This window comes from Triticum dicoccoides, chromosome 7A, assembly GCF_002162155.2.
Source record: "Triticum dicoccoides isolate Atlit2015 ecotype Zavitan chromosome 7A, WEW_v2.0, whole genome shotgun sequence".
NCBI lineage: Eukaryota > Viridiplantae > Streptophyta > Magnoliopsida > Poales > Poaceae > Triticum > Triticum dicoccoides.
The window spans coordinates 484,812,759-484,838,465 of record NC_041392.1 but is presented as its reverse complement, the minus strand read 5'-3'; positions in this window follow the sequence as shown (position 1 = coordinate 484,838,465).

The window sequence follows — 25,707 nt, the reverse complement described above, 5'->3', positions numbered from 1 at the left end:
GGAGAGGCGTACCTCTGTGCTACTCAAGATGGTCTAGCCAGAGCCACGGATCAGTATGTAAAGGATGCACGGGTGAGTAAATCTGACGATTTATATGTATCAGTAGCCCCTGAGACTTGAAACAGTTAGCAGAACTGATTTAAGGATCATCTTTATTGTGCAGGTTCTTATAGAGAAGAATACTAGGCTGTCACAGGAGCTGGAGGAATGCAAGACCCAACTGCAGGCTGCTGTGGCCGCATTGCAGGAACCGAAAAACTCACCTGCTGGTAACATTTACTTTAAAGAATGATGGTTACCATATAACATGCGGCATGGCTGTAGATCTAACAATAGATGTTGCAGATGAATCCGGAGGACCAGCATGTTATGCGACAGCTAGAGGCTGGCAAACCGTGCCGACTGAGGTTAGGCGGGAGAAAAACAATCTCCAAGATGCCAATATTAAGCTGAGTGTGGAACTAAAAGACGTTCGTGGCCAGCTTGAAGACTTCGAGAAGGAGAATAAACGGCTTTGGCGCGGCATTTTCAGTAAGTGCTTGAACGAATCCTTTTAAAGGAGTTCGGCGAAGAAGCCGACTAATAGCGTTATGTCTGTAGGTATGCTGACGGGTCGTCCTGCGGAGGAAATGCCCGGGTCTGCGGGTGGTCTTTTGTTCGAGCTATCACATCTGCACAAACAAGTTCGGCAGGTGATGAAGGGTGTTGCCCAGGCCTCGTGGCCATCCATCTCCCTGCCAGAGGGCGTTGCCGAGCTTGCGGAGAAGCTCAAGGGAGCACAGCGGCGCTTCCGATTATGGAAGATATCAGCCTGCCGATAGGGTGCCAAAGAAGCCTGGGCCATGGTGAAGACGCGGTATACCAAGGCAGACCCAAATCACATGGCCGAGGTCGGACCTGTGGGGCCTGACGGAAAAGAGATCCCCATTAGCTTAGTTTATGGGCAAGTAGAATTAGCCGCAAAGTATTCTCAATAGGATTGTAAGCTAGACCGCCTGTTGGATGGTATAGAATAGGAATTTAGTCAGTCTGCATGACTATGTAATTAAAGTGACATGTATAATGCCTTCTAGCCGGATTGTAGATCATTTGTCGTTGCGGACCTTTTTGCTTCAACCTCCGGGCCCAATAGTCTGGAGTGTATCCGAATACCCGCTTAGTTATATAAGAACCGGGGTATGCGTGGAGACCAGGCGTAGGGGTCATTAGTGCTTTATCATACAAGTGCCCAACTAGTTATGTTATATTACATGGGTAGTAAGAAACATCTTCCAGGGAGAATAGTTCCATTAAGGGTTCCTTTCCCTGGGTAAGCATGCCCTAAAGTGCATGTCCGAACTGTGATAGGAAATGCAGGAAAAACATCTGGGGGCAGATATGGACAATAAATAAAAATCATCTTTTGTTCACCGACCGAATATTCCCTTAAGAACGCTAGCTTTCGGCTTCACCCAGTCTGAGGTACACATCCGGCTGACCCAACGGTAACAATCGCAGAGGTGCTCCCCTTATGCCCTAGCCGAATTAATGGGAACGTAGGGCATAAATACAAGAGCCAGGCAACCCAGCTTGGCCAAAACTTAAGTCATATCGATGCATATAATGGTGAAAAAAGGTACATGCGGAAGTATAACACATGTGTGGGGCATGAGGCCCAGATAAATAATTTAAGCTTCTGTGAAAGAAGCCCCCAGGTATGAAGAGTGCGACTAGCGCATCTGTAATGTGCAAGCGAGGCACAAGGTGACCCTTGAAGGCCTAGAGAAACAATAAAAGAAAGAAAGAAAAACAAGACAGATAATGTATATGCAGAAAATGGACAAAGGGAGGGGACTAACATAGAGTCCGGTGCTAGGCGTAGAATCTTTGGAGCCTGGCCGCGTTCCATGGGTTTGGCTCGAGTCGACTAGTCGATGCATCCCGCAGTCGGTACGCTCCACCGGTCAGAACTTGGTCAATAATGAAGGGACCTTCCCATTTAGGCTCGAGCTTGTTCTTTTTCTTATCCGGCAGGCGTAGAACTAGGTCGCCAATGTTATAAGTTTTGGCCCGTACTTCTCTACTTTGGTATCTGCGAGCCTGTTGCTGATAAAATGCGGAACGGGCTTTGGCTACGTCGCGCTCCTCCTCCAGGGTGTCCAGATTTTCCTGCCGATCGAGCTCGGCTTCTCTTTCTTCGTACATGCGCACTCGAGGTGAGTCATGAATTATGTCAGAGGGCAAGACTGCCTCTGCGCCGTACACCATAAAGAAGGGTGTATATCCGGTACTACGATTCAGCGTGGTCCGCAGCCCCCAGAGTACGGAGTCGAGCTCCTCTACCCAGTGCGTGTTAGACTCTGTTAAGGAGCGCATTAATCTGGTTTTAATGCCGTTCATTATAAGACCGTTTGCTCGCTCGACTTGACCGTTGGTTTGTGGGTGATAGACTGAAGCATAATCGAGCTTGATGCCCATTTTGCTGCACCAGAGTTTTACCTCGTCAGCCGTGAAGTTCGTGCCATTATCAGTGATGATGCTGTGGGGGACGCCATAACGGTGTACAACCCCGGATATGAAGACTATCACCGGTCCGAATTCGGCCATTTTAACAGGTTTGGCCTCTATCCATTTGGTGAATTTATCCACCATGACCAATAAGTATTTTTTCTTGTGGGTTCCCCCATTAAGGGGTCCAACCATGTCAAGCCCCCAGACCGCAAAGGGCCATGTAATGGGGATTGTTTGGAGGGCAGTGGGTGGCATGTGGCTTTGATTTGCAAAGAGCTGGCAACCGGTGCAGCGTTGGACCAAGTCCTCTGCATCTGCCCGGGCCATTGGCCAATAGAATCTTGTACGGATGGCCTTGCTTACAAGAGTCCGGGCTGCGGCGTGATGACCGCCGAGTCCGGCGTGAATTTCTGCCAAAAGATTCCGCCCTTCCTATTTGGAGATGCACCTTTGAAGGACTCCGGTAGTGCTTTTTTTGTACAATTCTCCCTCATGGACCCTGTAGGCCTTGGATCGCCGCACTATGCAGCGTGCCTCATTTTGGTCCTCCGGAAGTTCCTGTCTAGTTAGGTAGGCCAGGAATGGTTCTGTCCACGGGGCAATAATGGCCATTATTTCGTGGGCTGAAGGTGTTATTTCGGTGGCAGAGCCTCCGATTGTGTCAGAGAGTTCGGTATCGGGTATTTTGTCCGGGTCCGGACTATTGTTACCGGTGTCCCCTTCCCATACTACGGATGGCTTGAACAGCCTTTCCAAAAATATGTTGGGGGGACCGCATCACGTTTTGCGCCAATGCGGGCGAGGATATCCGCCGCCTGATTGTTTTCTCGAGCCACATGGTGAAATTTGAGCCCCTCGAACCGAGCTGACATTTTTAGGACGACGTTTCCATAGGCCGCCATTTTCGGATCCTTGGCGTCAAAGTCTCCATTTATTTGGGATATTGCGAGGTTTGAATCCCCACGCACCTCCAGGCATTGAATGCCCATGGAGACTGCCATCCGAAGACCATGCAACAGAGCTTCGTATTCAGCTGCATTGTTGGAGTCTGTATACAATATTTGCAATACGTACTGAACGGTATCTCCGGTTGGGGATGCCAGGACGACACCAGCCCCTAGACCAGCCAGCATTTTAGAACCGTCGAAGTGCATGATCCAATTGTAGTATGTGCCATACTCTTTAGGGAGTTCGGCCTCCGTCCATTCGGCGATGAAGTCGGCCAATACTTGCGACTTAATGGCTCGTCGAGGTTTGTATGTTATGTCGAACGTGAGGAGATCAATGGCCTATTTGGCAATCCGGCCTGTAGAGTCACGGTTGTTTATAATATCATTAAGTGGCACTTCCGAGGCTACTATAATCGAACACTCTTGAAAGTAGTGTCGCAGCTTCCGCGATGCCATGAATACCGCATATGCTATCTTTTGGTAATGCGGGTACCGTGATTTGTATGGAGTGAGGACAGTGGATACATAGTATACCGACTTTTAAAGAGGGAATTTATGTCCGTCCGCTTCCCGTTCGACAACGAGCACCGCGCTTACAACTTGATGAGTTGATGCAATATACAACAACATTGGTTTGCCGATGTTTGGCGCGGCCAGGATTGGGTTGGTTGCCAAGATGACCTTTATTTCTTCCAATCCGGCTGTGGCCGTGTCCATCCACTCGAAGTGTTCGGTGCGCTGAAGGAGGCGATAAAGGGGTAAAACCTTTTCTCCTAAGCGGGAGATAAAGCGGCTTAGAGCCGCCATGCATCCAGTTAACTTCTGGATTTGTTTGAGGTCTGTTGGGGTAGCCAACTGTGACAAATCTCGGATTTTGGCCGGATTAGCTTCAATACCTCTACTGGAGACAATGAAACCCAGGAGCTTTCTGGCTGGTACGCCAAAAACGCATTTTTCCTGATTGAGCTTGATGTCGTATGTTCGGAGGTTGTCGAATGTGAGCCTCAAGTCGCCTATCAAAGAGTCGACGTGTTTGGTTTTGACGACCATATCGTCTATGTATGCGTCTACTGTTTTGCTGATTTGTTTCTCCAGACATGTCTAAATCATGCGCTGATATGTTGTGCCAGTGTTTTTTAGCCCAAAAGGCATTGTGTTAAAACAGAAGGGACCATATGGTGTGATGAATGCCGTTGCGGCTTGGTCGGAGTCCGCCATCTTGATTTGGTGGTAACCGGAGTATGCGTCGAGGAAACACAATGACTCCTGTCCTGCGATAGCATCAATGATTTGATCGATTCGTGGGAGAGGGAAGGGATCCTTTGGGCAAGCTTTATTGAGGTCTTTGAAGTCGACACAAAGGTGCCAGGATTTGTCCTTCTTTGGTACCATCACTAGGTTTGCTAGCCAGTCCGGGTGTTTTATTTCTCTGATGAATCCGGCCTCCAATAACTTGGCTAGCTCCTCTCCCATGGCCTGTCTCTTAGGTTCGGAGAAACGCCGAAGAGCTTGCTTGACCGGCTTGAATCCCTTTAGGATATTGAGGCTATGCTCAGCCAGCCTGCGTGGGATTCCTGGCATGTCTTAGGGATGCCAGGCGAATATGTCCCAGTTCTCGCGCAGGAACTCTCGTAGTGCGGCATCCACAGCGGGGTTTAACGGTGCCCCAAGGGAGGCTATTTTTGTAGGGTCCGTTGGGTGGACTTGGAATTTGACTATTTTATCCGCTGGTTTAAAAGAGGTGGACTTGGATCTCTTGTCGAGTATCACGTCGTCCCTGTCCACTGTGGAGCGTAGCGTGGTTAATTCCTCGGCCGAGAGGGCTTCGGATAATGCCTCGAGGGCCAGTGCGGCTGTTTTGTTTTGGGCGCGGAGTGTCGTGTCCGGATCGCTGGCGACAGTGATGATTCCGTTGGGCCCGGGCATTTTGAGCTTCATGTACCCGTAATGGGGTACGGCTCGGAAGATTGTGAATGCCTCCCGTCCTAAAAGGGCGTGATAACCACTGCTGAACGGGGCCACTTGGAATGTAATTTCTTCGGACCTGTAATTATCCGGCGTGCCGAATACCACATCTAGTGTGATTTTCCTAGCACAGCGTGCTTCCCGACTGGGGATGATTCCTCTAAAGGTTGTGCTACTTTGCTCAATGCGGTTCCAGTCTATTTCCATCTTTTGAAGAGTTTCCTCATAGATGAGGTTTAATCCGCTGCCGCCATCCATGAGTACCTTGGTGAGTTGAAAGCCGTCCACAATTGGACTGAGGACCTGTGCGGCTGGTGCTCGGGCTGTTCGGAATTTAGGTTCATCACTGGTATTGAAGGTAATAGCCGTGTCACTCCATGGATTTATTGCTGCTACGTGGAAGATTTCGGCCATGGTGCAGAGTGTTCGCTTGCGCCTATTATTTGATGCAAATGTCTCAAAGACTGTTAACACTGTATTGTTATCCATGGGATGGTGCTCTGTGGCATTTGGGATAAGAAGATCCTCCCCGCTTTTGGCTACCTGCCAGAGTATCCAACATGCTCTAAGGCTGTGCGTTGGTATTGTATCCGCTGTACTATGAATTTTGCAAGGTCCATTGAGCCATCCCTCCAGTACGGTTCCATGCCCTGTAGAGGGTTTTTGCTTTTTGGTAGTTGACTCGGGTGTCTTTTGATAGTGCACCCTTTTATTTCGGGCTGGGTTCGTATTTAGGGCCGGATTATCCCAAAAGTTTGTTTCGGTTTTCCAGGCACTTTCCATCGCATAGTACTTTCGTACTATGGATGCCAAGTCAGGAAAGTGTGATATCTCACGGCGATTTATGGCGTTAAGGATTCCCTTGTCCGTGCAATTATTGCAGAAAAATAAGATTGCGTCTTCCTCGCGATAGTCCTCAACCTTGTTCAACGCAAGGAGGAATCTGGCCCAATAGTGATGTACTGTTTCCTAGGGCTCTTGCCTGATGTGGGAAAGATCGCTTATGTTTGGGTGGGTGGGTGGAATTGAATCCGAACCCTTACCTGATCTGGGATCCAGGGGCCGAGGAATTTCTAATTTTGGAAATTCGGTTCCGGGGTGTTGCCCGATAATCCTGGCCCGCTGCCGGACTCTAAGTTCAGGGATTAGATGCTGTCCTCCCGCGAACGGGTATCCGGCTCGGAGATCTCAGGAATCCAGACATAGTTGGTCCTCAATATGGAGGAGAGGTTGCCGCATTGTTCCTCCACCACTACAATATGATGGGTGACCGGCGGAGAGTTAATCTCCCTTTGACCAGGTTTCAGCCCAATCCGATCATAGTCCGTAGCAACTCCCAGGGCGGCGATGCGATCCAAGAGCTCGTTTATGGAGGTGAGCTCCAGCGGATCCATCTGTTCGGCGAGTGCCGACTTAACATGGAGGCTGTTTTCGATGACCCGAGAAGTCATCGTCGGCGCGGTGTCCGAACAGGCGGTTATGATGAAACCACTTAGCCGGAGAGTTTGGCCGACAGCCAAAGCTCCCCCAACAGTAATATCGTCTTTAAAGACGAGACGAGACATCCTTCCTTCTCGCAACGTCACAGAGGAACTCTCAATGAAAGCACCAATGTCCGTGTCAAAACCGGCGGATCTCGGGTAGGGGGTCCCGAACTGTGCGTCTAAGGTGGATGGTAACAGGAGGCAAGGGACACGATGTTTTACCCAGGTTCGGGCCCTCTTGATGGAGGTAAAACCCTACATCCTGCTTGATTAATATTGATGATATGGGTAGTACAAGAGTTAATCTACCACGAGATCGGAGAGGCTAAACCCTAGAAGCTAGCCTATGGTATGATTGTTGTTGTCCTACAGACTAAAACCCTCCGGTTTATATAGACACCGGAGGGGGCTAGGGTTACACAAGGTCGGTTACAAAGGAGGAGATATACATATCCGTATTGCCTAAGCTTGCCTTCCATGCCAAGTAGAGTCCCATCTGGACACGAGACGAAGTCTTCAATCTTGTATCTTCATAGTCCAACAGTCCGGCCAAAGGATATAATCCGGCTGTCCGAAGACCCCCTAATCCAGGACTCCCTCACATAGGCTCCCCCTACATGTATGAAATCATGTCAACATGAAATGTAAGAGCATGTGAATGCATAATCATGACAGAGCAGGCAAAGTGTTACATGTATCTTGGCTATATGCATCAGGGCAAATGATATGAATATATGAAGTGTAATTTCATGTTCATGATTCCTTCTTGCAAACAATATGTACATTAGCAAGAAATCTTCATGCACATGAGTGTGATGCATATACTTACCTTGTGGTCTTGAGATGGCTTAGGAAGAGATGAACCTGAGTAAACAAGGTTAGGTAACACTGATACATCTACTAGACAGAGCAGACAAAAGAAGCCACAAGAGTACCAAGACTGGGATGACATGTAGAGTGTGAGTACTAGGTACTCTATTGGATATAGACATGTCTCCAAAGGTAAAAGATATGCAATGAATTCAATGACTTCCTTCCCTAGCAGTCTTTCTCCACCTGAATCTTGTATTGGATAATGGGAGAACATAGGGAAGCAAAACAGATCATAAACATAAACATAACATAGACATGTATTTCCCCTCTTAAAGACATGTGACTTCTATCCTCTTGAACACTAAGCATCTGGGGCCTTTGATGTGATTACCTCTCTCTCCCTTTTTCTCTCTATCCCCCTTTTGAAGAGAATAAGCATTGATGTGATCTCTCTCTCCCCCCTTTGACATCAATTTCCAAGAAGGGATCTTCTGGAGTGTGAGTCGAAATAGGTTTGGTCCTTGAGTCACAGAGCAAAGCAACATATAGATTGTGATGCTGGTAGAGGACAAGAATCATCGAGTGGAGCTGGAACAAAAATGCAGGAACAAGTGGCAAATTTTCTTTTCTGCAGTGAAATCGGTGGCACCGAGTTGTGTTCTTCGGTTGCACCGAAAGGATTCGGTTGGACCGAAAGTAGCGAACCGGCGTGTCCGAGTTCAACACAAAAAAAGAGCAATAGTCACATCAGCTCACTAGGCAAATAGGATCTCACAAAGATTTGCAAGGAATTAAGTGAAGGATTTGCAATGAATTGGATGCAGAAAATGCATAACAAAACAGAGAAAAGAAAATCTACATGAAGTTTTTTTTTGATAAAGGAAGGGGAATAAATATGCAAGTGACAAATGCAAAGAACAAATGCAAAGACTCAGAGAAACACTAGAGAACTTCATCTAGAAGTGGGCGGTGACAAAGTCACCTATGTTAGAGTATATTGACTAAGGAGTCAAATGAGAACACTTGATCATAAGCCATACTCATCGTTTAAGCTCAAAATGGGGTTACCATTTTTCGTTTAAGCTTTTGATGTATTCACATCTTGTTGAGCTGCTTTGACACATGACTTGGAGTAAAGCTTCTCTAAGATGGAATAACATACCTTGGGTGGTGGTGTTGAACTTGATCATGTAGTTGAACTTGCGTGGAGTGCTCAAGGTTGATGTAGCGCGTCAATGGTTGGGAGCACCACTTGTAGTTGAGTTCATCTACCCACATGGGTTAGTCTTGCAAGGAAGAGCACTTGTGTATCCAACATGACAATCATGAAATTTGATACCAAATGAAATTTGATATATAGAATTTGTCAAAGGATATGCTAGGGGGTTTCATGCCTCGTTTGTCTTCAACCACCATTGTGTAGAGACTTGGTGATGTAGAGATTGCTCAAGATGTGAGTGAGTTGCAATCTCATGGATTTAGATTCATCCAAGTACCTACAAGGGTTAGATAGCATGCAAGGGTACAAATGTATCCAAGACATATGATCATCATCATAAGAGAAGAAGTCAGGGATTAGTCAAAGGCTTATGCCTTGCATGTATCCAAATGGAGTTCCTACTCCAAGTTTGAAGCATCAATGATGTTCAATTCACCTCTCAAACGGCAACAGACTTTCTCATCAAGCGATTTGGTGAATATATCTGCCAATTGCCTATCGGTACGAACATGCTTAAGATCATTGTCCCCTTTAGCAACATGATCTCGAATGAAATGATGACGAACTTCAATATGCTTAGTTTGAGAATGTTGCACGTGATTGTGAGCAATCTTAATAGCACTCTCATTGTCACAAAGCAATGGAACATGTTTTACATAGATCCCATAATCCATAAGAGTTTGGGTCATCCAATGTAATTGAGCACAACATGAACCGGCGACAATGTATTCCGCTTCGGCGGTGGATAAGGATACCGAGTTTTGTTTTCTTGGAGGACCAAGATACAAGAGATCTACCAAGAAATTGGCAAGTACCCAAAGTGGACTTTCTATCAACCTTGTCTCCGGCATAGTCCGAATCGGAGAAGCCAACAAGATCAAAAGAAGACCTCTTAGGATACGGAATGCCAAAATTTGGTGTATGTATTAAGTATCTCACTATCCTTTTCACAGCCTTAAGATGACATTCTTTAGGGGCTGCTTGATATCGTGCACACATGCACACACTTAGCATAATGTCGGGACGAGAGGCACATAGATATAACAATGATCCAATCATAGATCGGTAAACCTTTTGGTCAACCGATTTGCAATCCTTGGTCAAGTCAAGATGTCCACTTGTAGGCCTGGGAGTTTTCATACCTTTGATTTCTTGCATGTTGAACTTCTTGAATAAGTCCTTGGTGTACTTTGTTTGAGAAACAAAGGTGCCTTCCTTAGTTTGCTTGATTTGCAAACCAAGAAAGAACTTGAGTTCACTCATCATAGACATCTCGAACTTCTTTGACATTAGCTTTCCAAACTTTTCACTAAAATGAGGGTTAGTCGAACCAAATATGATATCATCAACATACATTTGGCACACAAATAATTCACCATTAACCCTTTTAGTAAAAAGAGTAGAATCTATTTTCCCAATCTCAAAGCCTTTTTAAATAAGGAACTTGGTCAAGCATTTATACCAAGCTCTAGGAGCTTGTTTAAGACCATAAAGAGCTTTGTGAAGTTTGTAAACATGGTCAGGTTTCTTAGGATTGACAAAGCCGGGAGGTTGTTTAACATAAACTTCCTCCTCAATTTCACCATTTAGAAAAACACTTTTAACATCCATTTGGTACAAGGTGATATCATGGTGATTTGCATTGGCAAGTAAGATATGAATGGACTCAAGTCTAGTGACGGGGGCATATGTCTCACCATAGTCCATACCTTCGACTTGAGTGTAGCCTTGGGAGACGAGACGTGCTTTATTGTGGATGACTAGACCATCTTTGTCTTGCTTGTTGCGAAACACCCATTTGGTACCAATGATGTTGTGGTTGTTGTCGGGCTTCTCGACCAATGTCCACACTTGATTTCTCTCAAAGTTGTGTAGCTCTTCATGCATAGCATTTATCCAATTCGGATCTTCCAATGCTTCTTCAACCTTCATAGGTTCAATGCTAGAGATGAATGAATATGTTCACAAAAATTAGCCAAACGAGTTTTAGAGCGAGTGATTCTCCCGGTTTGGATATCATTGAAGATTTGTTCGACGGGATGGTCTCTTGAGACTCTTGCTCGAACTCGTGAAAGCTTTTGTTTGGGTCGGGGTGGAACATCTTCTTCATCATCTTGTCCTTCATCTTGGCCTTCTCCATTGTTGACATAGTCGTTCTCTCGTCGTGGTGGAGAAGGAGGTTGATGAGGTTCATCTTGGTGTACTTCCTCGTTTTCTTCATCTTGGCGTGTCCCACTCGTGGATGCTTCCATGTCAACTCTTGGTTCACCTTGTCGTGAGGTAGAAGCTTCCACTTGGACGGATGAGGTACTCTCCTTCACCTCCGTTGGACGAATCTTGCCAATAGACAAATCTTGGATTGCTTCTGAGGGGTCTTTGTCTCCTACATCAATTGGCAATTGCTCTACTTGCGAGCCATTAGATTCATCAAACTTCACATCTACCGTCTCTTCAACCTTTCGGGTGAAATTGTTGTAGACACGGTAAGTGTGAGATTTTGAGCCATAACCGAGTAGGAAACCCTCATGAGATTTAGGAGCAAATTTAGAACGACGATGCTTATCAAGAATGTAACACTTTGACCCAAACACTTGAAAGTATCCAACTTGGGGTTTGTTACCGGTGAGAAGCTCATATGCCGTCTTGCCGAGTGGCTTGTGAAGATACAAGCGATTTGTTGCATGACAAGATGTCTCAACCACTTCCGCCCAAAAGTGTTTTGGCGTATTGTACTCATCAAGCATCGTTCTCACCATCTCAATAAGAGTTCGGTACTTCCTCTCAACAACTCCATTTTGTCGAGGCGTGTACGTAGCCGAGAACTTGTGTGAAATCCCTTCTTCATCAAGAAAGGTATCCACATTTGCGTTCTTGAACTCCGTTCCGTTGTCACTGCGAACCTTCTTGATCTTCACTTCAAATTGATTTTGGGCCTTCCAAGCGAAGTTCTTTAAGATCTTTTGGACCTGTGATTTATCATGAAGAAAGAACACCCACCTAAATCTTGAAAAATCATCGACTATAACTAGACCAAATGAGTTTCCACCGAGACTTTTGTAGGCATTGGGACCAAAGAAATCCATGTGAAGTAGCTCGAGCGGTCTTCTCGTGGTCATGATGTTCTTCACGGGGTGGCTTCCTCCAACTTGTTTTCCTGCTTGACAAGCACTACAAAGTCTATCCTTGTCAAATATAACATCTTTTACTCCAAGGATATGATCACCTTTAATAAGCTTATCAAGATTTCGCATGCCCACATGACCTAATCTTCTATGCCACAACCAACCTTTAGAAGATTTAGCAATTAAGCAAGTTCTAGGTTGAGCCTTTTTAGTGAAATCAACAATATATAGATCACCTCCACGTATACCGGTAATGACCATTTTATGATTATCTCTGTGAAACACTTGGCAATCTACTTCAGTAAATAGGACATTGAAACCAAAGTCAGTAAGTCTAGATACGGAAAGTAAATTGTAGCCAAGAGATTCAATGAGCATAACATTTTGTATGGAGCTATCATGTGAGATGGCCACCTTACCAAGGCCAACCACCTTACCCTTTGAGTTATCACCAAAAGTGACATACTCCCGAGGGCCGTCGTTTTCAGCAAGCTCACGAAACATATCTTTGTCTCCGGTCATATGATCAGTACATCCACTATCAAGGACCCATTCCTTTCCTCCGGCCATGTAGCCACGAAGATTAGCCATAAGACCAAAGTGTTTCATAGACTCATCGAGATCAAGGTGACTACCATCATCCTCATCATAGTATCCATGTTCAACATCGTCTTGTGATGGATCAATTCCTAGAGAAAGTGATTCATTAGAAGTATGACCATAACAATGCTCATCTTATGGATTCTAATGACTTCGGAAATGATTTTACTAATGATTCCAACATCTCCTTTAGCACACGTAAGATTAGTAAGCTCAAATAGACAGTCACCAAATTTGGGGTCATTGGAACTCATCTTACTCAACGAATAGACTTATGAAGGATCTCATCTAAGTTTTTTCAAGGAATAGTTTGGAAATCATTCCTCAAGAAATCTCCACATAGTGTAGGCACAATCAAGAGTAGGCAAACATCCAATCAAGTTCCTAGGCAAACTTCTAGTGATAAGATTGACAGTTCTAAGATTGCGGATCACGTCAATAGACTCATCAACGGTAGGATGCAAAGGATCACTAGGGGGAATGCAAGGACTAGTAATGTACTTGTTCATTCATTGAAAATCTCAAGCATCTCATTTTCCACTCATGAAAGTACTCTCCATCAAGCATAGGCACTCTACGTCTAAGACTCCCCAACATAGACTCATCCATCTTCCTCCAAAGGTGTTTAAACCAAAGCAATGGATACCAATGCTCCAATACCAATTGAAAGGATCGAGAAGAGGTGTCTAGAGGGGGGTGAATAGACTCTTAACAAGAAAAAGTTGCAATTTTTTATTTTCTTCAAGTTAAGGTGGAGTTTTAACACAAGTTTAAACATTCACAATACATATCAAGCAAGCATGACAAGAGTATATGAGCAGCGGAAAGTAAAGCATGCAATTTGCAAGAATGTAAAGGGATGGGATTGGAGTGTGCAAACGCAATTGGAGACACGGGGATTTTTGGCATGGTTCCGATAGGTGGTGCTATCGTATATCCACGTTGATGGAGACTTCAACCCACGAAGGGTAACTATCAGTGTCAAAACCGGTGGATCTCGGGTAGGGGGTCCCGAACTATGCGTCTAAGGCGGATGGTAACAGGAGGCAGGGGACACGATGTTTACCCAGGTTCGGGCCCTCTTGATGGAGGTAATACCCTACGTCCTGCTTGATTGTTCATGATGATATGAGTATTAGAAGAGTTGATCTACCATGAGATCGAAGAGGCTAAACCCTAGAAGCTAGCCTATGGTATGATTGTATGTTGTCCTACGGACTAAACCCTCTGGTTTATATAGACACCGGAGGGGGCTAGGGTTACACAAGGTTGGTTACAAAGGAGGAGATATACATATTCGTATTGCCTAGCTTGCCTTCCATGCCAAGTAGAGTCCCATCCGGACACGGGACGAAGTCTTCAATCTTGTATCTTCATAGTACAACAGTCTGGCCAAAGGATATAGTCCGGCTGTCCGGAGACCCCCTAATCCAGGACTCCCTCAGTAGCCCCTGAACCAGGCTTCAATGAAAATGAGTCCGGCACGCAGTATTGTGTTCGGCATTGCAAGGCGGGTTCCTCCTCCGCATACACCATGGAAGAGTTTAGAATACAAGGATAGTGTCCGGCCCTGCAAAATAAGTTCCACATACCACTGTGGAGAGAATAATATTTCCACAAATCCAATCTGCTAAGACATTTTGACAGCATGACATCACGCCAAGGCCCGGTCATTATTCGAACCGTTTTTCTCAACCATCTCCGCACATAACGTGAGGCGGTTTTTTTGACACGTCTTGTCAAAGCAGAGATCGTGTCCCCCTTATCACGGGATTCTCATCAATACAGACATGGGTAACCCAACCGTGCCTGTTGGTATGACTCCTAGATTTTAGGCAAGTCCCAAATGGCCACGAGGAGGACACTTGATATTCACCCTCTTTATAAAGGGGACGAGGCTTTTTATTTTTTCCCGTGCTCAATCGGATCCTTCCCCCACCTCGAGTTCTAACACCCAAAGCCCAGGTCAGGTGCTTCGGACCTTCAACTATGTCCAGATCCAACCTTCAAGGTCGGTGTATGCCTTCCTCCACACAGAGGAGGACATCAAGAAGTTGAGAGAGGCCAAATATCTGACCGCCGAAATTTCACATAGGCTGCCTGCCCGAGGGTAGGTCGTCCCTACTCCCGAACCCAAAGAGATCGTCGTGTTCATCTCCCACTTCCTCCAAGGACTAGGCCTCGCTCTGGATCCCTTTGTTAGGGGTCTTATGTTCTATTATGGGCTGGATTTTCACGATCTGGCCCCAGATTCCCTTCTTCACATCTCGTCATTTATTGTCGTATGTGAGGCCTTCCTCCGCATTACCCCTCACTTCGCCCTGTGGCTCAAGACCTTCGATGTGAAGCCGAACATGATCGAGGGGCGGCACATAGCGTGCGGAGGTGCTTTAATAAGAAAAATCGCTAACGCTCCATGGCCAGAGGGTTCCTTCCCAGAGGTGTCCAGATTGTGGCAGCGGGAGTGGTTTTACATCACAGCTCCCCGAAGTGCTAAGTGGGTAGCTGCCCCCACCTTTCGCTCGGCCCCCCACCGCAACTGATGTCATGGATCAGCAGAGGGCTGAGCTGGGGTCCAGCAAAGGACGTGCCAATACTGCAAAGCCATATCTGAGATCTCTTTGAGAGAGATTTTAGTCTGGTTATGGTAATGCAAGTTATGCTAGTTCATCGAGTCCAGCCTTGCAAACGCCGGCCCCTCCGCATGTGGGAATTCAACCCGGAAGGACTATGAGCTATTCAGCATTTCCTCGGCATGACGCTCGAAGAGATGTACAAATCATTTTTCGGACCCCAAATAGAGTGTCCGGACACCACCGAGGACGTGGGTCTAAGCTGCAACCGCCCCGCTGCCCAAGTAAGTAATCCCATGTCGAACTTACTGTCCTTTTATTTATCATGGCATCATTCTAAAGAGCCGCTCTTTGACCAGGACCGGATAATAAAGGCGATGATGATCAGGTGTTCGGGCCCTCTTCCTGAGGGCTTGGACAATCCAGTACTGGACAAGATGCTCGAGCCGGCGCCTTATCCAGTGCCCTCAAAGGAAGATGATGGGGGAAATAGAGAGGGCGAAAGCGGGCCTCACTCGCTACTTATTTCAGTCGGGGGAATGAGCGCCTCCGTGAGGGAGGACAACCAAAGGGAAGAATCTGACATTCTCTGTCACATCCCTATTTCTGGTATGACCTAGGCTAGCCCTTCATGTGTGCATCATGTTTAAATTCCATTTAAATTTGAAATGAGGATTTGTGAAACCCTCAGAATCATCTCTGGAAATGACCCAAATAAAAAAAGTGCTCCAAAAGGCTCCAAGAAAATGTTCATGTTGCTCTCTGAAAATATTGGACAGAGATAAAAATAAAACCAATATTATTAGGAGCTCATAAATATTTATTTTGGGCATTTGGATTTAATGAATAATTATTTGCTTTGGATATATATTTTTTATATATATAATATATGTCCAAAAATTATGTTAGTTGTTGAGGAGCTCTGGAATAATACCACTAGCTCCTGCAAAAATTGGCATAAGTAAATAAAATGATTTAGTATTTTATTAAATCAAAACAAATGTCAGAAAAAATAGAAAACAGAAACAACAATAGGAAAAACCCTTACCTGGGCCTCCTACCTGGCAGCCCAGCGGCCCAGCAGGCCAGCCCAGCCAGCTGGCCGACGCCAGTCGTCGCCTACCTCCTGCCAGGAGGACGGCGCGCGTGTGCCCGACACGCACGAGCACGCGCCGGCCACCTCCTGCTTCCCCGCTCGCCGCTGGAGGCACCCGACGACACCACGCACTCCCCCTCAGCCCTCTCTCACTCCCCCCAGCTCTCTCCTCTCCTCTCCCTCGCTTTCTCGCTCACGGCCGAGCGCTGCCGTCGCCACCGGCCACCGTTGCCGCAGCCATCGCCTTCCCCCTCGCCTCTCTCCGTGTCCGCGAGCTCCGCCACCTCGCCCTGAAGCTCTCTGTCGAGCCACGCGCCTCGGGAGGCCCTGGAGCGCCTCCATCGCCGCCATCTTCATCTCCGGCCGCCGTGGATCCCCATCGCCGCCCCGCCGTCTTCAGTGCATCCCCGAGCTCGCCGTCAAGCCCACCGAGACCGCTGTGAGCTGGTACTTCTCCTCCCCCTCTCTGTTTGCTCGCTGGCATGCCGTAGCCGCTGCCTCGCCGATAACCGTGACCGTCGCCGCCTGAGCTCGTCGCTGACGCAGCTCCGGTGACCAAATGGTCGCCCCGGCGAGTCCAAACCTCTCCCCGCACCCCGTAGAGCCTCGCTACTGCATTCGCTCGCCCGCTAGCACGCCGCAGCAGCAAGACCACCGATGGCCGAACTCCGGCGGCCGCAAAAGAGCTCGCCGTCGTCGGCTCAGGCCACCCCAGCTCCTCCCGTTTGCTTCATTAGATGCGCCGCATCGCTAGCTAGCCGTAGCAGCAAACCACGAGTAAAACCGTGCCCTGTGGGCGTTTTCCGAGCCGCGCCGGCGTCAAGCCGCCGGTGGCTTTGACCCCGCTGACCGTTGACTGGGTGGGCCCAGTTTGACCTCCCCCTTGTGTCACTGACGCGTGGGCCACCACCCTGACATTTAGTTAGTATTAGATTAGCACTAATTAACCTAGGTTAGCTACCTAGTTAGTCACTGACCCGTGGGCCCGGCGCCCACTAATCCTAATTAGGCTAAATAAACCCCCTGTTAACTAACCGAGTCACTGACATGTGGACCCCACACGTCAGGTTTGACTCGGTCAGCTCCTTTGACCTGCTGACGCAATGCTGCTGTCATGCTGGCGCAATATATCATTTTTTGGTATTAAAATAAATCAGGAAATTCCAGAAAATGATATAAACTTCAAAAATTCATAGAAATTCAACCGTAGCTCAGATTGAAATAATTCATATATGAAAAATTATCAGAAAAATTCAATCTATCCATCTGTACCATTTTCATGCATGACAAACCATCTATACATGCTGTATATATGAAAACACACTTATGGCATATTAAGAGCTTAATTTGGAGTTGTATTTGAACCCTTGGTTCAAATGGACTTCAACTAAATAAATGCTAGATGCATTAACTCAAATAACATCACATCTTCATGCATCATATTGTTGCATATGATTCTGTATTGACTGCCGACACCGTTCCTTCTCGATAGGTCCTGCTCCGGAGATCGATCTAGAGTACCTGTATGAGGAGCAGTGCCCCCCTGTTGATCTACCAGGCAAGCAACCCCCCTTGTTCATTCCGATAATATCCTACTCTCTCGCTCCTGCTCTCATTTATTGCATTAGGACAACAATGATTCAACTGCTACTTTATGCTACGGTAGTTGAACCCATTCCTCTGCATGACCTGTCATTGCCACAGTAAATATTTGAAACCCACTAGCATGTGTAGGAGTTGTTTGAGCCATGTTGTGCTTATACCATGCCATGCCTGCTATTGCTTAGAGTTGTGTCAGGTCTGATTCATCGGGAATGAATTGGAGTGTTATGATATGTTCTGGTGCTGAGAGTTAAGCGTGTGAACATGATTTGGTAAAGGTAGCGGTGAGAGGCCATGTAGGAGTACATGGTGGGTTGTCTCATTGGGACCGTCCTTAAGAACTGAGTTCTGTGTAAGTTGTCCAATGACTAGCTACTACCACACATTGGGCTCCGGGCGCTCCAAGCTCTCTCCAGTTATTAACCGCCTTGAACTATGTCCAGGAGTTGCAAATAGTTTCTGGTGTTTGTAGGTAGTGCTATTTTTCTACCGAGTGGCACCTGGCAGGGTGGGCTCGGGACAGACTAGGCACAGGTGGCACGGTGTACCAAGTGGCACCCGGATTGTGGGCTTGGGAACCCTGCTCACATTGTTTGGGGCCGTGAGCGACACCCCGGCCGGATCTCCTTGCGGGTGGAACCCAAATAGGCGATAAACCTGGACTAGAGTCTTGCGTGGTTAGTCAGGTCATGGCCGACACCCTCGCCAGGCTTCCGCTTGAAGGTTGCTGAGATACATGACGTGTATATGGTGATAAGTGGTGAGAGCGTGTGTGATGAAGTACACCCCTGTAGGGTTATCATGATCTATTCGAATAGCCGTGTCCTTGGTTATGGACTTCTTGGATGCTTACGTGGTACATAGACAACTTAAAGTGGATACTCTAAAATGCTCAAGACAAGTGTGAGTGCTATGGATGGCCTTCTCGTAGGAGAGACGGGGATGAATCCATAGTAGTGTATTGATGTGGTGTTTAGTGGACTCGTGTGCGCTGCCTCATCTCAAAGAAGTTTCTCATTGCCGTAGAACAGGATAGCCACTGAGTCAAAGCTGGCTTGCTGCAACTAAACCCCACATTACCTTCTTGATACAAATGCATGTATGATAGGATCTGACGTAAGTCTTGCTGAGTACCTTCGTACTCACGTTTGCTTTACTTATGTTTTGCAGATGAGACATCTGTCTCACTAGTAGTACCGCTTGGACTTCGACGAATAGCTTGTTACCTCAGCTACGATCTTGTACCTTGGAGGGACTTGTAGATAGTCAGGCTTCTCGGCCTTTTACTTTTGTAGTTGCCTGTACTCAGACATGTAATGCTTCCGTTGCTTGTATGCTCTGAATGATGGGTCATGTGACCCCTGTTTGTATTTAATGCTATGTGGCTCTTCTGGGCCTTTATCCATATGAGTTTGCGTTATGTTGTGATGTCATGTTGTACAACACATACTTGCATGTTATACGTACGTGTAACGTGTATTGCTATGTGTGGGATCCGACAATCTAGTTGTTTACCCTTGGCAGCCTATCATATGGGGAAATGTAGTCTAGTGCTTTCTGAGCGATAGTAGTCCGCTACAGCCCGGTTCACCGGAGTCCTGCTAGCCCAGCACTACTGCTCGGAACACTTGACTGGCCGACATTTGTTTCACTTCGTTCCTGTGTCTGTCCCTTCGGGGAAATGTCACGCCGCGACATCCGGAGTCCTGCCAAGCCAGCTACAGCCCGGGTTACCGGAGTCCTGTTAGCCCAGTGCTACAGCCCGGATTCACATGTTGATGACCGACATGCTCGATGTGGTTCATGTATGCCTGTCCTCATGGGTTAGTGCCACTTTGGATTCACGACTAGCCATGTCGGCCCGGGTTCTCTGTCATATGGATGCTAGCGACACTATCATATACGTGAGCCAAAAGGCGCAAACAGTTCCGGGCCATGGTAAGGCGACACTCGTGGGGATACCGTGCGTGAGGCCGCAAAGTGATATGAGGTGTTACATGCTAGATCGGTGTGACTTAGAATCAGGGTCCCAACATTCTCTCTCCCCGGGGAAGGAAGAGGACTACCTCTGAAGATCTGGAGACTAAGGTTTCCAAACGGGAGAAGAAATCTTCATTAGAGGGTCCTGCCTCGGAGGGTATTCTTGCCGCACAATGTCCGCGCGGGGATCAGCCCTCTACCGAGCTGTAAGTAGTCGAAAAGTAATTAATAGTGGAAACATCCTACCTTACTTCCGAAGACAATAACCAATGCTTATAAATTGTAGTCCGGATCGTAGCCCTTCTCGGCAGAGTTCGTCTTCGAGGATCTTCTTCCGGAGATCATGGAGAGCGAAACGCCTCCCCCTGACACCCCGCCTCGTGAAGCGGGCGACTTTGAAGTGTCGTCGCGAAGGGTATCTCCAGATCCACTAAGGCCAGAGGATAACCCTTTGGCTACCCAGAATCCCCAGTATCCGGCTCCTAAGGAGAGCGACAGCAAGGGTCCGTACAGTGTGCGGTCGGACGCGCTGAAGGATCTTCTGGGGCAAGCGGCCGTCTCGGAAGCGCATCATACACTAATGGGTACGGTAATTGAAAGGATTTCATCCGCTGAAAGCGGTTTGCATGAAGCCTTTATGAGTCTACTGAAAGGCTTCGAGGTACGTGAAATAGTGTATGTTTTTGATAGTACCGCATATGTTAGGTGTACCCTGTGCAGATAGTAGCCCCTGAGACTCTGGTTGTCGTCGAGAACAGCGGCAACCCGAGGATCATATACCCAAGTAATAATTCGACTGCCTTTATGTGCAGGTGGGTGAGGCTACGGTGGCTAGCCGAGCAGATGGATTTACCGAGCTAAAGCGGCAACTTGATGCGGCCGATGCCGATATCATGCTTGTCAACTAGCGGCTTGACGAGGCACAAGGTGAGTAATTTCTCTGGTGATCCTCACATAATAAGAGTAGCATGATGCCAGTATCTTTAATATGTTGTGACTGCAGATGGAGCTGCCACCGTGGAGACCCTTCGGGCGGAGATTGCCCAAGCCAAGGAGCAAGCAAGGAGTAGTAATGCGGCCGCTCTAAAGGCGGCCAAAGAGTTAAGGGCCGAACAGGCTGCGCATTGCGAGAGCAAGGAAAAAATAGCCAAGATGGCTGTAGAGTTAAAAGATGCCGCTGACCGTTACCAGCTTCTTGAAGAAGAAAACCGGGCGAAGGCGACGGGCCTGGAGAAGGCCCTGGTGGCTGCCAAGGAAGCCCGCTCCAAAATTAGAGCGACAAAGGAGGAGCTGAATCATGCTGCAGATATCGTGTCCGGGAAGCCCTTCTTGTTGCGGACTAAGTTCGGGGATCCGAAGTGTGCTCCTCTGGACCGGCTATGGAGTTCCGCGGACGCCTACGTGGATTTGCTGCAAGTGCTGCTGATGCGGCCAAGTACTTCAAGGATCAGAAAGGTCCCGAAGTGGAAAAGTTGTTCTGGTCCCAATTTCATGCTCTAGTCCGTCCGCTGCTGTTGAATGAGCGAATGGCCGAGTGGGCTGAGCTCCATAGGTTTTCCGGACTTGCAATGAGGTCTGTTGTGGATCACCTGTGGCCGGGAGGGCCAAGGCCGAATAGCTACTTTAGTTTAGTGCAACAATTCCTTCATGATGTGCCACGCATCGATGCTGTAAAGAGATCAGCGTGCATAGAGGGTGCGCGGATGGCCTTTGCCCGTGTCAAGACATATTGGGCGGAGATGGAGGCCACCACTATTGCAGCACAGGGTTCGGCCGTAGGCCGAGTGGCTGCCGAGGACTACTTTGAAGAAGTTCTTGAAGGTGCTCGTTCGATAGAGGCTCAATGCTCGAAGAATATTATGTTCTACTGACATGTATTCCCATTGTAAAAACAATGTTTTATTGAATTATCAAGGCTGTATTTATACTTTTGCCTGAAAGTACTATGATGCCTCCTGTGCGGCCGTTTATGTATATATGTATATAACCTGAAAGTTTGCAGTCGTCGGCTTTCGCCCCCATGCATATAATGCGGGGGTGTTCGCAGAAAATGCATATCCACACTTGATCCAACGTCTTGGTCCATTAAGGAGGTGATAGCACAGCGAACGAGGCAATCGGACTATATTGCTTTAACACTTTCACTTAGCCATAGGAGTTTGACGGTGGGGCTACTATATAGCCCCTGGTACTTCTACGCTCGTCCGAATACGGGGCGCGTACGTACATGACCGGGAAACGGACCTTCGTTAATGCGGAGGAATCCCGAAGATTCTGATGAGTCATCGAGTGGTTGACCAGTCTCTCGCTATATCATGACAGTCAGTTTTCGGCTTTCTCTACTGAGGTGCTCATCCGGATGAACCAGGACACAATCGTAGTAGTTCTCCCAGTGCTACCTTAGCCGATATAACGGAATGTAAGGTACCAAAACATGGGAGCCGGGCAAACCCAGCATATGACCAAATACATGATTAGGAGCTGATGCATATAGGGCCAAACTCGCGACGCCGAACACTCCCTAAGGTGTTCGGTCTTTATAACATATATAGGGCTAAAAATGCCCTTAATAAGAAACCCCATGTGTCCAAGTACATGAAAAATCCTGACGTGGCCACATGGCAATAACGCCAGCATCCTTCTCGGTTGTGTGGAGTATCCGGAGGATGTGAGCAACAAGAGACAATAAAAAGGTTTACGTAGGGTCTTAATCTAGAAAGAAACCTTTGGGCGGGTCCCTGCTGAACATCTGCGCCTGTATCTCCGTTGTGCTGTGTCCTGGACGGGTGTAGCACGATTGTCATCTGTAAAAGGAAAGAACTTAGGTGAAAGTTGTCATGCCAAAAAAGAAGAATTGGTTATTATCAATGAACTATCAAAATTCAAGAGAAGCCAAGTTGAGCCGGGCTGGCCCGAGAAGCCCCTGGTATCATTTATGAGGGTTTGATCATCAAACCAATCTCATGTATATATGATGGAACACCGGATTCGTTTAACCGTGTCCGTGGTCTTGACGACCTGCCATTTTTTCTGGTTGGTGAGGCAGTCTAGTTTGCGGCTGTTAGAGCCGCCGCATCCTCTTCCGTACGTAAGAAACGTTCAGTATTTCCGCTAACTGAGATGATGCCACGTGGACCGGGCATCTTAAGCTTGAGAAAAGCATAGTGCAGTATTGCGTTAAAACGATCAAAAGCCATTCTTCCGAGTAGTGCCTGATAACCACTTCGGGATGGGGCGATGTGAAATGTTAACCTTTCGCCTCGGAAGTTATCGGGAGAACCGAATACCACCTCTAGTAGTAGAGAGCCCGTACAGCGGTCCTCTTGGCCTGGTATTACTCCCTTGAAGGTAGTATTACTGTGGCTTATTTGTGTCGGGTCTATCCCCATTCTGTGGACTGTGTCCTAATATATCAGATTTAGATCACTATCGCTGTCCATGAGGACTCGTGTGAAATGGTACCCATTTATTATTGGGTCTAACACCAAGGCCGTCAGTCCTTCATGCCGGATATTTGTCTCGTGATCCCTACGATCAAAAGTGATCAGGCAGGCCAACCAGGGGTTGAAACTAGGGGTGAAGGGCTCTATGGCGCGTGTGCCTCGGAGTGCATGCTTGCTTCTCCTCTTTGTCACATGGATCACGTTAACTGTTTTAACCTCTGGTGGGAACTTTTTCTGTCTTCTGGCGCTTTGCTTGGTGTCTCTTCCCCTTTGTGTTCGGCATTTAGCTTACCGGCCTGCTTGAAGACCCAACATTCTCTGTGGGTATGATTTGCAGGTTTGTCTGGGTGCCGTGAATCTGACAGAGTTTGTCAAGAATTTTGTTTAGGCCAGATTGTCCTTCTTTGCTGCCTTTGAAAGGCTTTTTCTGCTGACCTGGCCAGGAGCCCCTGAATCCGGCGTTTACCGCCGTGTTATCTGGGCTACCTTCTTTATTTCGACGCTTGTTTTTGTTGCGTCGTGGTTTACCATTGCCATCCTGACTTCGGGTGTGCTTGGGTCGCTGGTGCTGCTACGGGCCAACCAGCTGTCCTCGCCCGCACAAAAGCGGGTCATGAGGCTTGTTAGGGCTGCCGTTGTTCTCGGTTTTTCTTGGCCGAGGTGTCTGGCGAGCCATTCGTCTCGGACGCTGTGTTTAAAAGCTGCTAAGGCTTCGGTGTCCGGACAGTCGACGATTTGGTTCTTCTTGGTTAGGAACCTGTTCCAAAGCTTTCGGGCGGACTCTCCGGACTGTTGGATTATATGACTTAAATCATCTGCATCCGGAGGTCGGACATAAGTCCCTTGAAAATTGGCCCAAAAAGCGTCCTCGAGCTCCTCCCAACTTCCAATTGAGTTTCTGGGGAGGCTTTTCAGCCAGTGCAGAGCTGGCCCTTTAATCTTGAGGGGCAAGTATTTAATGGCATGGAGATCGTCTCCACGAGCCATATGAATATGGAGGATAAAGTCCTCTATCCAGACTCCAGGGTCTGTGGTCCCGTCGTACGCCTCTATGTTCACCGGTTTGAATCCCTCTGGGAATTCGTAATCCAGTACCTCATCAGTGAAACATAAGAGGTGTGTGGCACCCCTGTATTGGGATGTGCCATGGTGTTCGGACGGTTGTAGTATTCGGTGTTGGTTTTGTACCGTAACGCGCTTCCTATATCCATAGATGGATCTGATCGCGCCGGATTTTTCACGCAAGTTCTCACGCAGATCGTGTGTTGACTTATGCGCGACTTTGTTAGCCGCTCTATCGCGTTCACAAGGTGGTGGATCTGGCCGGTTGGCCGTATCATTCTTTGTCTATATGGGCTCTAAGGCCTCATCGTCGAATTTCGGTAATAGCTTGCGCTTTGGATAGCTATTTTTATGGTAACTTCCACCATACTTTGTTACTTTGTTCCACCTTCTGTCGAGCGTATCTTGTGCGACCTTAAGCATTTGCTTCTATTTCTTCAGGATCCTCGCTGTGGCAATAAGCCTTCTGCGGGGGTTCTCTTGCTCCAAGTGCGTTTCTGGGATGATGTGTGCATGTTCGTCCGGACTGTTTTCTTCCCCATACGGGGTTTGATGAGGCTTATCCTTGGCGTCGTCGTGTTCGGACGTCGGATCCGTACTATGTTTGCAGTTTGCATCTTGATCGTGCTCTGCCACCGGGGTGGTGCAGTCATCGTTTCTTCTAGAGTGGACTGGATTGTTATTTCCTCTTGCACTGTTATCGCTGTTTTTGCTATGGCGGGACTTAGAGCGGCGCTGCTGACGTCAGCACTTGGGTTGCTTGGAGGGGGCATCCTCCGCTGTCTCTTTGCAATTGCCCTCTCTGGGTGTATCCACCATGTGTACGTCATGTGATGAAGTGGCGGTCCAGCGCCCTGTGGGTGGTGGTTCCTGTTCGTCTCCTGCATCGTCGTCCATACCATCGATGTCTTCGGAGTCGAAGTCGAGCATGTCGGTTAAGTCGTGACAGTGGCTACTAAGTGGGTGGTGGGTGGGCAACGAATTTCTTCATTGTCCTCATCCCATTCTAGCCGGACATAGTTCGGCCAAGGTTCTCCTGACAGGGAGAGAGACCTTAATGAATTTAGCACATCTCTAAAAGGTGAGTGCTGAAAGATATCCACGGAGGTGAACTCCATGATCGGCGCACCTCGGATTCGACGGGCACGGATGTAGGCGGCTCGGAGTCCGTGGCCAGAGGTAAATCCAGTGGTGCGGCGATGTGGCTCTCGAAAGGGGTGAAGTCAGTATCTGGCTCTATCGCCATTGAGAGTGCGGCTTCCATGGCGGGGTCTATCCCTCCGCTCTCAGATGGCGTGATTTGCTCCA